The 14,984-nt window shown below is 41.1% G+C and overlaps 1 protein-coding gene across 4 annotated transcripts in view; it reads left to right on the plus strand.

Annotated features, from left to right (window-relative positions):
- Positions 1-14,984, plus strand: part of Parp11 (poly(ADP-ribose) polymerase family member 11) — a 54,745-nt gene that overhangs the window by 7,716 nt on the left and 32,045 nt on the right. For 2 of the 4 annotated variants that reach the window (XM_028754384.1, XM_028754383.1), the window contains exon 2: positions 486-532. The gene's annotated coding sequence lies outside the window, so the exon portion shown is untranslated. Of the gene's footprint in view, positions 1-485; positions 533-4,738; positions 4,889-6,172; positions 6,326-14,984 lie in introns of those variants that run through there. The other 2 variants (XM_028754382.1, XM_028754385.1) reach the window with 2 other exon arrangements.

Raw genomic sequence — 14,984 nt, forward strand, 5'->3', positions numbered from 1 at the left:
TCTCTCTCTCTCTCTCTCTCTCTCTCTCTCTCTCTCTCTCTCTCTCTTTCTCTCTCTCTCTGCATCGTTACTGTGTAGGAGTTTTGCACTGACTGCCTCCTCTGCTTGGAACACATCGTTAAGATCTCTATTAGTCCTTCGCTCCTATCTCCTCTGAGCTGCTCCCACATGTTCCCTTTCCCAGGCCTATCCTGGGTCGTCACAGTGCTATTTACTCCGAACTCTGTAACTACTTATTTGTCACACATGTTGTTAGCCTACTCTCTGCTCTGTCTCAAGGCCTTCTGAAGCCTCGAATGTAAGTAGCACAAAGGTAGGGGTTTTGGTTTGTTTGGTTTGGTTTTTACTGCTTACTGACCTGTGTGTGTGAGAGAGAGGGGGGGGGGAGAACGAGCCATGGAAGGCACCCCATAAATATTTGGAGGATGAAGAATTGAGGAATAATTCAAGCTAGATAATTGACTGCAATTTCTCCATGTCCCTAGGTGTGCTTCTAAGGAACAAGCTGGCCCCACAGATCTGGAGTGGAGTAGTAAGTGTGGGCGGTCCACCCTCCACCTGCTCTTTTCTTCAAAGCTTTCTTTCCCTCACCTTCTCACAGGCTTTTCTAGATCCCTTCTCAGGCTAGCTTTGTGTTTGCAAGCTTTCTGTTTTCCATATCAAAGCTTCAGGCACCCTTTCCTGAGTCCTGTGCTGTGCTATCTCTGCTCCAGTCTTTCCTTTTAAGTCCAAAAAAGAACCGACGACATCTGATGACCAAAACCTGAATGTGGCATTCCTGGAAGGAAAGCCCCAGCCAGGAATGTGGCGGCTCCAGGGTCTTTTCAGAGCGCTGCATCCTCTAATTAGGATAGACACACATCTCAGCTGCTGCTTTTGCCTGCTGCTGTGAGCTGAATGCTGATGCCCATCTTTGTGCTTGGATAATTTCCCCCAGCAGCTAAAGCTAATAATCACTGGTACTTTCAATAGAGTCCTTCCAGTGAGTGTGGGGAGTTACTTAGCACTTCATTTTTTTTTTAAAGGTCGAATTTAATTCCTTGTCATGTTTCCTAATTAAAAATCTGTGGGGATTGCATTTTGATGTTTTTAAAAGAGAATTCCTTCCCAGGAATGCTTATCTCGGCTTCTGCAAATGTTTCACCTGCTTCTTTCACCTCTTAATTCCTGTTGGGGTTGTTAACTGTCAGACTTCAACAGCAGGGCAGACTCTGGGGCCTGGCCCCATTGTTGTCTCCTTCTCAGACAGAAGCTGGGGTCTTTACATTCAGTAGGTGCAAATGCGCTTTCTCCAGCACCCCTTCGTTCTTTTTCGGCCCCTCCTTTCTCCCTTTGAGCCTTCTACCAGGCCCCTCTTCTCTTTCTGATACAAGAATCTGTTCATCATCTCCTTTCCTAGTGCCCTTCAAAAGTTCTGGCTATGAATGTGGCCATTAGAAAAGCAACCAGGGGGAGGGGGTGAGACAGGAATAGGCATGAATATAATCAAAGTATACTACAGGCATGTGGGGAATGATCACAGGGAAATCCAGCTAATGTGTGGTATTAAAGCTATAGTGTTAACATTGGAGAAACTATACGGTTGGATGGCAGTCCTGTATAGCATGGCTGATCAATAATTTTTCTCTTTAATTCTATCAAATTAAAAAGCATTTTGAGATTTAAAGGTAGGAAGGCTCACTCAGGTGGGAGGAAGAATCTCTGAAGACCCTGATGCCTAATACCTAGAGTTGGAAAAATGGAAAGGAAGGGAGGGAAATGAAAGGAGTAAAAATTATGGTAATAATATTAAAATAATATGCAATGTCGCAGCCTGTATCTTACCATTTGCTTAGTTCTCTTTTCTCCTTACTGGTTTAGGAGAAATGTACTCCCTACCCTCATAACTTCAGTCTGAGTGTGCACATTTGTCAGTGTGTCTGATAATTTCAGGTTCTCTGATGGGACCTCTTCCCTACTCATTACCTCTGATCTATCCTTTCCCATTCTGCACTTTCTCCTACCCTCCCCCTGGCATTCAAAGACCTAAAACATCTTCCAGTCACTCAGTAATCCCCAGGCTGGGTTAGGGTTGGCTTATGATATCTCCACAAACACTGGAACCTGAGAGATAGAAAAAACAGTCTAGTCTTCTGTAGAACCATGTGATCAGCACACAGTTGCCAGCACTCTGGCTCTGGGCCCATGGTACAGTGAAACAGAGAGGTGTTCCTCTGCTGGCAACTACATAAGTAGGATACTGCACACATTCCACAGGGAAGGTGGTCACTGGTAAAGCTGTGAGCAGTTGAACCCCAATGATTAGCACCACCTATCCCCTCAGAAACTGGGAGATAGTAATGAAGTCATTCTCCACTGGAATATTTTAGAAAGTCTAAGATTCATTTCATTCTTTAGCAAAGTAAGAGGTAAGACATCCTAACTCATGACTCCAAATACCTGAAAGGGCCCAGGCAAGTCCAGTGAGGAAAAAAAGTAAATATATGAATTTTAATCATACAATAATGTTGCCTGCAAATAAGATAATATTCTAAAACCTTGGAAAAGTTACAGAACAGGATAATATTCATTCAGCTCTAATGCAATAGGAATGGTCCCTAGCAGATTCACAATACTCTTTAAATACACTATTATTTACAAATCAGGTTCTTTCTATCCCTAGTTTAGTACACAAAAGGCTATTAAATGCTATCAGTTTCTTCTTCTATTTCACTGTTATATCTATTTCAATCTGGGTCATCAATATAATGAATGACATGAATAGATTTACTAATCTCCTATCTGCCCTCACATTCCTGAAATTAACTGTACTTGTCATAGTATATTAGTTTTATAAGACTTCCTTAGTTTAATTTACCTTTTACTTATGATTAAAATTTATACTGGGTGTGATGGCACATGACTCAGCCTTTGGGGGATGGAAAGTTTTAGGTGCCCTTGAGCTACATAAACAGATCCTGATTGCTTTCAGTAAGCTGTGGTATCAGGGTGATACTAGCCTTGAGAAGGGAACAGTAGCAATTGAAGCAGCTGTGGGCTAGTCTTTCTCGAAGGCCGAGTGGGTCTTGACAAGGCAAGTTATCTAGGGAAGTTAGGACAAAATCTTCTGTAGGTTGAGGTCTATACTTCATTTTCCTTGAAGTCTTAGAGTTAGCAGGGTGATATGACAGGGTGAGTTTACAAAAGTCACTAGTTTTCCTAAACCAGAGCAATGAAAACTATTTCACTTGAAAAAAAAAAGCTATAAAGTATCCAAAACAAACATATAAGGACTGTTGAAAAAAATATCTCTAATATATTTAAAGATACCAGAGACTTGGGCAGTAGAGGCATGACTGGGTGGTGGAACAGGTGTTTGGCATGTCTGAGGTTCTGGGTTCATCTACCCAGACCACCCTGACTCCAGACACACGGCCTGAATACAGGAAGAAGTGTGTTCTGGATGAGAACTCATTATTTTGAAAAAAACTGAAAAAGAAAATTAGGAGATATTTCCTTATGGAAGAGCAAGTATATTAGGAATCTATATATTAGAATAGCATGGCATAGCATAGCATAGGAATAAGCAGATGAAGACAGATAAGAATGTTCAAAAATATATGTATATATGCATATGCATGCAAATTTAGCAAATGTACTTCAAAGTAGTAGGTAAAAAATAATTATGCTAAGCAATAAATATTTGGGCAACTGGTTAACCATTTGACAACTTTTTTTTTTTAAAATCTCTTATTGGACAGTATCATTTCTAAGAATTAGTTCCAAAGAGGTTAATGAATGTCTGAACAAATATAGTTATTATAGTAATTTTTCTTAGATAGTAACTTGTGTCTATCACGGTAGATTATTTAAGATATGTGTATAACAAATAAACTATGGAACAGCATCAGTCTAAAGAAATTCATACATATGGGAATGGAAAAATATATTAAAATGTAAAAAAAAAAAATCAGGTTCTAAATCTGTGGGTATTCTTTGACCTATTTTTAAGAATACACCTATATTCTCACACTACTTCTTTGCCTTTAAGAATGTTCTTCCATCTTAGCTCTTTTCACCCAGGTGACTTCAGTTTAAGAACATATTTGAGGCCTTCGCTTTCAAGGCACTCTAGGTAAACGTATTTGGAGATCTCTGTATTTGCCATGCTGTCTAAAATTTCACATTATACGTTCTTGCATTTCCAAATTACTTTTTGCTTCCTTCTCTTGATTCTAAAATCCATGAGGACAGGACAACCTATAGGTCAGTGTTCACTTCCAAGCCAAGTGACACATGGCCAATAGCTTCCATGTTTTTCTAGATTCTCAACACCTAAGTACTTGATTTCAGCATGCTTATTTACACCCTTACGTAGAACTATCATCATGTCCTAATCAAGGGAGAAGGGAACAACAGAGGGGTTTGAAGCGTAACCAAATTGCCATTGGTCGAGTTGGGCTTCTCAGGCCTACTACTTGGCCACTAGACTCAGTCTAAGGTGATCATAATAAACGTAGGTTCTGCCTGGAGGAAATGCAACCCTTCCAAGCTTGAGGATCACCTGGTGGGAAGGACGGATGGCTTTAAACAGCTTTTCCACACAGGTAAAGGCCGAACTACGACGACGTGTGCGGAAGTTCCAAAGGCGCTGTAGGGGCGGAGCGACTTGTGGTGGGCGGGACCACTACTGATTGGCTGGATCCGGGCGGAAGTCGGGAGGTTCGATGGTCCGAAGACGCCAGCTTGTGACGGGGAGGGGGAGAAGGAAGGCTTCCGTAAAGGGTGCCTTTCGGTCCTTTCGCTCCCGGGGACCCTCGGAAAAAGCCCACCATACCGATCCCACGGCTAGCCCCTCCCCCAGGCTCTCTCCGCTCGATTTCGCACCGTTATGTGGGAAGCGAATCCGGTGAGTAGCCGGCGGGATGGGGCGGGCCCAGTGGGCGGGGTTGCCTGGGAAGGGCGGGGAGGCGTTCCCGGGAACTCGCCCCCGCGGTGCCTCAGGCTCTGGGTTTGCGTTCCGGGGTCAGGGGTGTCCCAGGTCGCGGGGCCTCTTGCGGGCCGCGGTCTCCCTGCTTTGAGCCGTGGGAGCGTTCGGTGGCTGCTTCCACGCTATTGCTTTCCTTTCCCGATTGTTGATTTTACTTCCGGGGGCTTCTCCGTCTTCGCTTTTTCCTCATTATTTTATATTTTGTATTTTGCTTTCCGAATGAAGTTACTGGCTTTGAACCTGCTAATTCCTTTCGACTCCCGCACCCTCATTGCTCCTCCCCCTTTTTGGAGCTACAGAGCTTTGAGGATCCTCTTTATGAGTTTCAGGGGATGACGTTCTTAAATGTTTTCTTTCTGTGGTTAGAACAATGATCTGGAATCCTTCTTTGTTTGCCTTCATTAGGTCTTATGTCTGCAGGCAGTTTTTTTTTTAAATACTTGCATTCATTCATTCATTCATTCAAACTCCAACTCGCCACGAGTGAGAATTCAGATCTGTTTGTCAAGAATATTAAGATCTTGTTATGGGAACGTAGACGTGAGAAAAATGTACACTGAAGTTAAAACTTCGGAGTTGATGGGCAGAATCGCATTTCAAGAAATTTGTGGACTTAGTTTGTGAAACTACCTCAGAAGCTGAGCTAACCATTAACTTGACTTCAGTAACCCTTCAAGTCAATACTTGAAATAACCCTTTTGTTCTCCCTCACAAAACCAGTAACCTACTTCCTACTTAAATGTATTACCAGTTAAGTCTATCAGTAAATTCCCCCATGTCTAAAAGTTCGTACCTAATGAGAAATGAGCCCATGGATTGGGATTTGGTCCACATTGTAGTTCCATTCCATCCCATTCCATCCTGACAGTCACCAGATAGTTTTGATTCATACACTAATACTGTAATCAGATCAGGGCAGAGGAAAGTACGCGTTTGGATGTGATTTTAGCAAAACGTTTAGCCTTGGGATAAAACTTGCTTATAGCTGTTCATACATACACTCTGTTCACTGTTAACTATTAAGTATCTTTGTTTCATATCAGTGTCTATCTCTATATGTGTATGTATGATTAGAGTTGGTTTTTACCAGCATCCCCTTTCTGTTGATTTCCCCATAACAAACACATGTCAGCAGTGTATATATTCTGTTCGAGGTCACATACTTCAAACCCTCTGAATTGTATATTCAAGTAGAGAACAGATGCTGCTAACAGATGCTTGTTAAACTCTTGACAGTGACTGGCACGGGAGTGCACTAAGAGTTCTGTGCTCACCCTGCTCATCTTTCCTTCAGGATCACACTTATATCTGTACTGTTGGGCCATTTATACCCTGGTGAGACCTACGAAGGATCTAGTGAGTGTCTCATGTATTTGGTTTGTTATGAAACTATTTTCTTGGAAAAAAGGGGTGGGCACTCTTCTGTGAAATCATATGTGAGCCCTTTAAGGTTTGCTAAGCAAGCTGACTTTTGTTAATCACAGCGAGGACAAAGCCTTGTGTTCTTGTCTTCTGTGCCATCCTCATATGGCTGAGTGCTATTTTGTTTTATTATCTCTTGGTTCTGGGTGTTTGTTTGTTTGTTTGTTTGTTTTGGTTTTCGTTTTGGTTTCCTCTTTTCCTGTGAGCACTGAAATGTCTATAAACACAGCTTAATTTTTGAAAAAAAATATATGTTTATAGGTGTTTTGATTGCCTGTGTGTTTGTGTACCACATTCATGCAGTGCCCTCAGATGCCAGAAGAGGGCATTAAATTCCTTGAAACCGGAGTTAGCTGCCCTGTGGGTGGCGGGAATCAAACCCTGGTCTTCTGGAAGAGCAGACGTTGTCTTAACCATGGAACCATCTCTCCAGCCACCACAGCTTTGTTTTGATTTGATTTCATTTATTTTTAAAAATAAACTTCACATTCATGGGTTTCACTAATTTGTGAGTTTCTTTTGATGGAACATCTTCGAAGCTTGTCTAGCTAGCTTTGCCCAGGTAGTAAAATTGACATCCTAAGCCAGGAACATCTGGGAAGATTTAAAATCCAAGTAGAAAAGTAAAGTAAAACCTAAGCACTGTGTACTTTAAGCAGCAGTGCAGATATCATTTGCATTCCTGACCAAATTCTTTTTGTTATGAGAGACAGTTTTGTTAAATGATTTTGTCTAGTTTTCCCTTGTAGTTTTGGTGTGTGTGTGTAACCAAAAGTTTTGATATACATAAAACATAAAGAGTACTGAAAAGTAACAGACTCTTTTTAAAAAAAGAATTATCTTTTAGGGTTCTATTGCTGTGAAGAGACATCAGAATCATGGCAGCTCTTATTAAGGAAAGCATTTAATTTGTGCTGGCTTATGGAGCTTTAGTCCACTGTCATCATGGTGTGGAAAGCGTGCCAGCACACAGGCAGGCATGGTGCTGGAGAAGGAACTGAGAGTTCTACATCCAGACTGGCAGGCAGCAGAAGAGAGAGATGTATTAGGTCTGGCTTGAGCATCTGAAACCTCAAAGCCTACCACCAGTGACACATTTCCCCCTACAAAGCCACACCTACTCTAACAAGGCCATACCTCCTAATAGTGTTACTCCCTATGAGCCCATGGGGCTGTTTTCATTCAAACCACAGGAATACACACTGTTTATTATACTGACAACATCTTTATAGAACTTGCTAAATTCTTCCAAAAGTCATTTCTGTTTATACTGATTCAGACTGTTAGAATAATCTGAGTTAGAAAATTGTTTTCCCAGGCTCACACGTCACAGGTTTCTTCATGGCCGTCTTTCTGTGCCGCGTTGGTCCTTGGTACAGTGATGATTTGTCTGCAGAGCCACCTTTTCACTATTTTATATTCACAGCCGCTTCCCATTTCCTTGAAGTTGTGATTTTTGTCTCTCATCCTGTCAGGCTCCTTGAAAGACTGATCATATACCTGTCATTTTTACCATAGTCCACTCCTTCAGGCTGGCTTCTGCCAACACTGCTTCTAGGAGGTCTCTAAGAGTCTCCGAATCACCACATACAGTGGCATCTTAGGTACCTTGGGCTGATTTAGTTTTTCAGCAACTTGGATGCCAATTACATTTTCCGCCTAAACCTTCTTCATTTTCCTGGAACTGTACACTTTTGGGTTTCTTCTGTTTCCCCTTTTTACTTTTATTGCATTTTATTTATTTGTTTATTGTTTGTTTATTGTGTGTGGGTGTATGCATACTCATACCATGGCACAATAAGATGTCTGGACAGCTTGTGGGAGTCAGTTCTCTCCTTCCACCCTGTATGTGGGTTCTGGGGATCCAGCTCAGGTCGTCAGACTTGGTGGCAAGTGCCTTTACGGGCCTTTACTTCTGCTTTCTGAATTTCTTCTTCCTGAGATTTGTTTTTCAGTTATAGTTCTGGGCTAAGCTGCGTGGCCTCCTGAAACATCCCATCTCTCTTGTTGTTGGTTGGTTGGTTTTTCATCAGCCCATCCTTTTCTTGGTAAGCTCCATGGCTCTCTTATGAACAAGCCTGCTAAGGGTCATCTTTAGACTTGAGTTCTCTCACTGCTTGTCCCTCTGATGAAACTGAACATTAGTTCATTTCACCCAGCACGTCCTCAGGAAATGCTTCCTACATACTAAATAAATGGGATTCTGACATTTGAAGAGGGGAGTACAGTCGTGAATTAAGTCAGAGCCTGTCCTCTGAGGACCTTCAGGGTCTGCAGTGTGACTTGTGGGAAGAAAGTGGTACCTGAGGGAGTCTGGCCTGCTGGGAAGACCTGCTGAACTAAGTTACACTCGAGTAAATCGTTCTAGGTGGAATCATGTGAGAAGGCCAAAGCTAGCAAGATGACCCAAGCCCAAGAAATGGAGAGCGGATGCCAGGAACAGAGAAAGTGCTTCCAAAACCAAAGAGGGGGCGGTTGTTGTCGTAGTTACTGCTCTGTTGCTGTGAAGAGATACCATGACCAAGGCAGCACTTAGAAAAGAAAGCAATTAATTGGGGACTTGCTTACTCCTTCAGAGTGGCATGGGCTTTAGAAACCTCAAAGCCTACACCCAGTGACACACCTCCTCCAACAATACCCCACCTTCTAATCTTTTCAAACAATTCCATTCCTTGGTAGCTAAGCAGTCAAATACATGAGCCTATAGGGGTTATTCTTTTTTTTTTTTTTTTTTGTCATTTTTTTTTTATTGGATGATTTATTTACATTTCCTATGTTGTCCCCTTACCCCATCCCCCACCACCCCCTCGGAACCCCCAATCCCCTCGCCCCTCCTCCTTCTTCTCTGTGGATGTAACCTCTATCTATACCCCCCCACTCCCACCTCCCCACCCTCAAAATTCCCACCCCCTGGGGCAACCAGCCTTCATGAGGTCAAGGTTCTCTTCTTCCACCTATGCCCAGCAGGGCCCTCCACTTTTACATATTCAGCTGAAGCCCTGGATTCCCCCCTAAGTGCTCCCAGGCTGGTGGTTTAGACCCTGGGAGCTGTGGTTGGTTGGTATTGTTGCTCTCCTCATGGGGCCACAAATCCTTTCAGCTCCTTCAGTCTTCACTCTAACTCCTCCATTGAGAACCCCATGATCACTTCAATGGCTAGTTGTGAGCATCTGCCTCTGAATATGTCAGACTCTTGAAGACCTCTGAGGAGACATCCATATCAGGCTCTTATCAGCATGCACTTCCTGACTTCCACATCAGCATCTACCTTTGGTGATTGCACATGGGATAGATACTCAGGTGGAGTGGTCTTGAGACGGCCCCTCCTTCAGTTTCTGTCCCTCACTTTGTCTCCATATTTGCTCCCTTGAGTATTTTGTTGCTCCTTCTAAGAAGGACCGAATCACCCTCACTTGGTCTTCCTTCTTTATGGGCTTCATGTGGCCTGTGAGTTGCATCTTGGGCATTTCAAGGTTCTAGGCTAATATCCAATAATCAGTGAGTGAATACCATGTGTCTTCTTTTGTGATTGGCTTACCTCACTCAGGATGATAATTTCTAGTTCCATCCATTTACCTAGGAACCTCTCGAATTCATTGTTTTTAATAGCTGAGTAATACTCCATTGTGTAAATATACCACATTTTTTGAATCCATTCCTCAGTTGAAGGACATCTGGGTTCTTTCCAGCTCCTGGCTATTATAAATAAGGCTGCTATGAACATAGTTGAGCATATGTCCTTGTTATATGTTCGAGCATCTTCTGGGTATATGCCTAGGAGTGGTATAGCTGGATCCTCGGGTAATGCTATGTCCAATTTTCTGAGGAACCGCCAGACTGATTTCCAAAGTGGTTGCACCATCTTGCAGTCCCACCAACAATGGAGGAGTGTTCCTCTTTCTCCACACCCTCGCCAGCATCTATTATCACCTGAGTTTTTAATCTTAGCCATTCTGACTGGTGTGAGATGGAATCTCAGGGTTGTTTTGATTTGCATTTCCCTGACGACTAAGGATGCTGAACATTTCTTTAGATGCTTCTCGGCCATTCGAGTTTCTTCCGTTGAAAATTCTTTGTTAAGCTCTATACCCCATTTTTTAATAGGGTGATTTGGTTGTCTGGAGTCTAATTTCTTGAGTTCTTTGTATATATTGGATATTAGCCCTCTATCAGATGAAGGATTGGTAAAGATCTTTTCCCAATTTGTTGGTTGTCGTTTTGTCCTATTGACAGTGTCCTTTGCCTTACAGAAACTTTGCAATTTTATGAAGTCCCATTTGTCAATTCTCGATCTTAGAGCATATGCCATTGGAGTTCTGTTCAGGAACTTTTCCCCTGTGCCCAAGTATTCGAGGCTTTTCCCCACCTTCTCTTCTATTAGTTTCAGTGTATCTGGTTTTATGTGGAGGTCCTTTATCCACATAGACTTGAGCTTTGTACAAGGGGATAAGAATGGATCAATTTTCATTCTTCTACATGTTGTCTTCCAGTTGAACCAGCACCATTTGTTGAAAATGCTGTCCTTTTTCCACTGGACAGTTTTAGCTCCTTTGTCAAAGATCAAGTGACCATAGGAGTGTGGGTTCATTTCTGGGTCTTCAATTCTATTCCATTGATCTTCCTGCCTGTCTCTGTACCAATACCAGGTAGTTTTTATCACTATTGCTCTGTAGTACAGCTTGAGGTCAGGGATGGTAATTCCTCCAGAAGTTCTTTTATTGTTGAGAATAGTTTTCGCTATCCTGGGTTTTTTGTTATTCCATATGAATTTGAGAATTTCCTTTTCTAACTCTGTGAAGAATTGAGTTGGGATTTTAATGGGGATTGCATTGAATCTGTAGATTGCTTTTGGCAAGATGGCCATTTTTATTATATTAATCCTGCCAATCCATGAGCATGGGAGATCTTTCCATCTTCTGAGATCTTCTTCAATTTCTTTCTTCAGAGACTTGAAGTTCTTGTCATACAGGTCTTTCACTTGCTTGGTTAGATTCACACCAAGGTATTTTATATTATTTGCAACTATTGTGAAGGGTGTCATTTCCCTAATTTCTTTTTCAGTCTGTTTATCTTTCATGTAGAGGAAGGCTACTGATTTGTTTGAGTTGATTTTATAACCAGCCACTTTGCTGAAGTTGTTTATCAGGTTTAGGAGTTCTCTGGTGGAAGTTTGGGGGTCACTTAAGTATACTATCATATCATCTGCAAATAGCGATATTTTGACTTCTTCCTTTCCTATTTGTATCCCTTTGACTTCTTTTTGCTGTCTAATTGCTCTGGCTAAGACTTCCAGTACTATATTGAATAGGTATGGGGAGAGTGGGCAACCTTGTCTAGTCCCTGATCTTAGTGGGATTGCTTCAAGTTTCTCTCCATTTAGCTTGATGTTGGCTACTGGTTTGCTGTAAATTGCTTTTACTATGTTTAGGTAGGGGCCTTGAATTCCTGATCTTTCCAAGACTTTTATCATGAAGGGATGTTGAATTTTGTCAAATGCTTTCTCAGCATCTAGTGAGATGATCATGTGTTTTTTTTCTTTAAGTTTGTTTATATAGTGGATTACATTGATGGATTTCCGAATATTGAACCATCCCTGCATTCCTGGGATAAAACCTACTTGATTATGATGGATGATTGTTTTGATGTGGTCTTGGATTCGGTTTGCTAGAATTTTATTGAGTATTTTTGCATCGATGTTCATAAGGGAGATTGGTCTGAAGTTCTCTTTCTTTGTCGGGTCCTTGTGGGGTTTGGGTATGAGTGTAATTGTAGCTTCATAGAACAAATTGGGTAGTGTTCCTTCTGTCTCTATTTTGTGGAATAGTTTGAAGAGAATTGGTATTAGGTCTTCCTTGAAGGTCTGATAGAATTCAGCACTAAAACCATCTGGTCCTGGGCTTTTTTTAGTGGGGAGGCTTTTGATGACTGCTGCTATTTCCTGAGGGGTTATGGGACTATTTAGATGGTTTATCTGCTCCTGGTTTAACTTCGGTACCTGGTATCTGTCTAGGAAATTGTCCATTTCATCCAGGTTTTCCAGTTTTGTTGAGTATAGGCCTTTGTAGTAGGATCTGATGATTTTTTGAATTTCTTCAGTTTCTGTTGTTATGTCTCCCTTTTCAGTTCTGATTTTATTAATTTGGATACTGTCTCTGTGCCCTCTGGTTAATCTGGCTAAGGGTTTATCTATCTTGTTGATTTTCTCAAAGAACCAACTCCTGGTTTTATTGATATTTTGTATTGTTCTTTCTGTTTCTATTTGGTTGATTTCAGCCCTGAGTTTGATTATTTCCTGCCTTCTACTCCTCCTGGGTGTATTTGCTTCTTTTTGTTCTAGAGCTTTTAGTTGTGCAGTCAACTTGTTAGTGTGTGCTTTTTCCAGTTTCTTTTTGTAGGCACTTAGAGCTATGAGCTTTCCTCTTAGCACTGCCTTCATGGAGTCCCACAAGTTTTGGTATGATGTGTCCTCATTTTCATTGAATTCTAAAAAGTCTTTTATTTCTTTCTTTATTTCTTCCTTGACCAAGTCATCATTGAGTAGAGAGTTGTTCAGTTTCCATGTGTACGTGGGTTTTCCATTGTTTTTGTCATTATTAAAGACCAGTCTTAGTCCGTGGTGATCTGATAAGATGCAAGGGATTATTTCAATCTTTTTGTATCTGTAGAGGCTTGTTTTGTGACCAATTATATGGTCTATTTTGGAGAAGGTACCATGAGGTGCTGAGAAAAAGGTATATTCTTTTGTTTTAGGATGAAATGTTCTATAGATGTCTGTTAAGTCCATTTGGTTCATAACTTCTGTTAATTTCAAAGTGTCTCTGTTTAGTTTCTGTTTCCATGATCTGTCCATTGCTGACAGTGGGGTGTTGAAATCCCCCACTATTATTGTGTGAGGTGTAATGTGTGTTTTGAGCTTTAGTAAAGTTTCTTTTATGTATGTAGGTGCCCTTGCATTTGGAGCATAGATGTTCAGAATTGAGAGTTCACCTTGGTAGATTTTTCCTTTGATGAGTATGAAGTGTCCTTCCTTATCTTTTTTGATTAATTTTGGATGAAAGTCGATTTTATTTGATATTAGAATGGCTACTCCAGCTTGTTTCTTGGGACCATTGGCTTGAAAAATTGTTTTCCACCCTTTTATTCTGAGGTAGTGTCTGTCTTTGTCACTGAGGTGCGTTTCTTGTATGCAGCAAAATTCTGGGTCTTGTTTGTGTATCCAGTCTGATAGTCTGCGTCTTTTTATTGGGGAATTGAGACCATTGATGTTAAGAGATATTAAGGAAAAATGATTGTTGCTTCCTGTTATTTTTGTTATTAGAGGTAAAGTTATGTTTGTATCTTTTTTGGGGGTTGTTGGAAGATTACTTACTTGCTTTTCCTAGGTTGTAGTTTCCCTCCTTGTGTTGGCATTTTCCATCAATTATCCTTTGAAGTGCTGGGTTTGTGGGAAGATATTGTGCAAATTTGGTTTTGTCATGGAATATCTTGGTTTCACCATCTATAGTGATTGAGAGTTTTGCTGGGTATAGTAATCTGGGCTGGCAATTGTGTTCTCTTAGTGTCTGTATGATGTCAGTCCAGGCTCTTCTGGCTTTTATAGTCTCTGGTGAGAAGTCTGGTGTAATTCTTATAGGTCTGCCTTTATATGTTACTTGACCTTTTTCCCTTACTGCTTTTAGTATTTTTTCTTTGTTTTGTGCATCTGATGTTTTGATTATTATGTGACGGGAGGTATTTCTTTTCTGGTCTAGTCTATTTGGTGTTCTGTAGGCTTCTTGTATGTTTATGGGCATCTTGTTCTTTAGGTTAGGGAAGTTTTCCTCAATAATTTTGTTGAAGATATTTACTGGCCCTTTAAGTTGGGAATCTTCATTCTCATCTATACCTATTATCCTTAGGTTTGGTCTTCTCATTGTGTCCTGGATTTCCTGGATGTTTTGAGTTAGGAGTTTTTTGCATTTTGCATTTTCTTTGACAACTGTGTCAATATTTTCCACCGTATCTTCTGCATTTGAGATTCTCTCTTCTATCTCTTGTATTCGGTTGGTGATGCTTGCGTCTGTGACTCCTGATCTCTTTCTTAGGTTTTCTATCTCCATGGTTGTCTCCCTTTGAACTTTCTTTATTGTTTCTATTTCTAGTTTCAGATCCTGAATGTTTTTGTTTAATTCCTTCTTTGTGTTTTCTTGCATTTCTTTAAGGGATTTCTGTGATTCCTCTTTAAGGGCTTCTATCTGTTTACTTGTACTCTCCTGTATTTCTTTAAGGGAGTTACTTAATTCCTTTTTATAATCCTCTATCATCATCATGAGAAGTGATTTTAATTCTGAATCCTGCTTTTCAGGTGTGATGGGGTGTTCAGGGCTTGCTATATTGGGAGAATTGGGCACTGATGATGCCAAGAAACTTTGGTTTCCGTTGCTTATGTTCTTGCGCTTGCCTTTCGCCATCTGGTTAACTCTAGTGGTACCTGCCCTCACTGTGTAAAACTGGAGTCTGTATTTCCAGTTATCTTGATTATTGCAGAGCTCCTCAGAGTCCAGAGGTCTCTGTGGTCTTATGCTCCTAATCTCCTGGGTGGAATAACTCCTGG

This window comes from Grammomys surdaster, unplaced genomic scaffold, assembly GCF_004785775.1.
Source record: "Grammomys surdaster isolate TR1022 unplaced genomic scaffold, NIH_TR_1.0 126013, whole genome shotgun sequence".
In the NCBI taxonomy this organism is placed as follows: Eukaryota; Metazoa; Chordata; class Mammalia; order Rodentia; family Muridae; genus Grammomys; species Grammomys surdaster.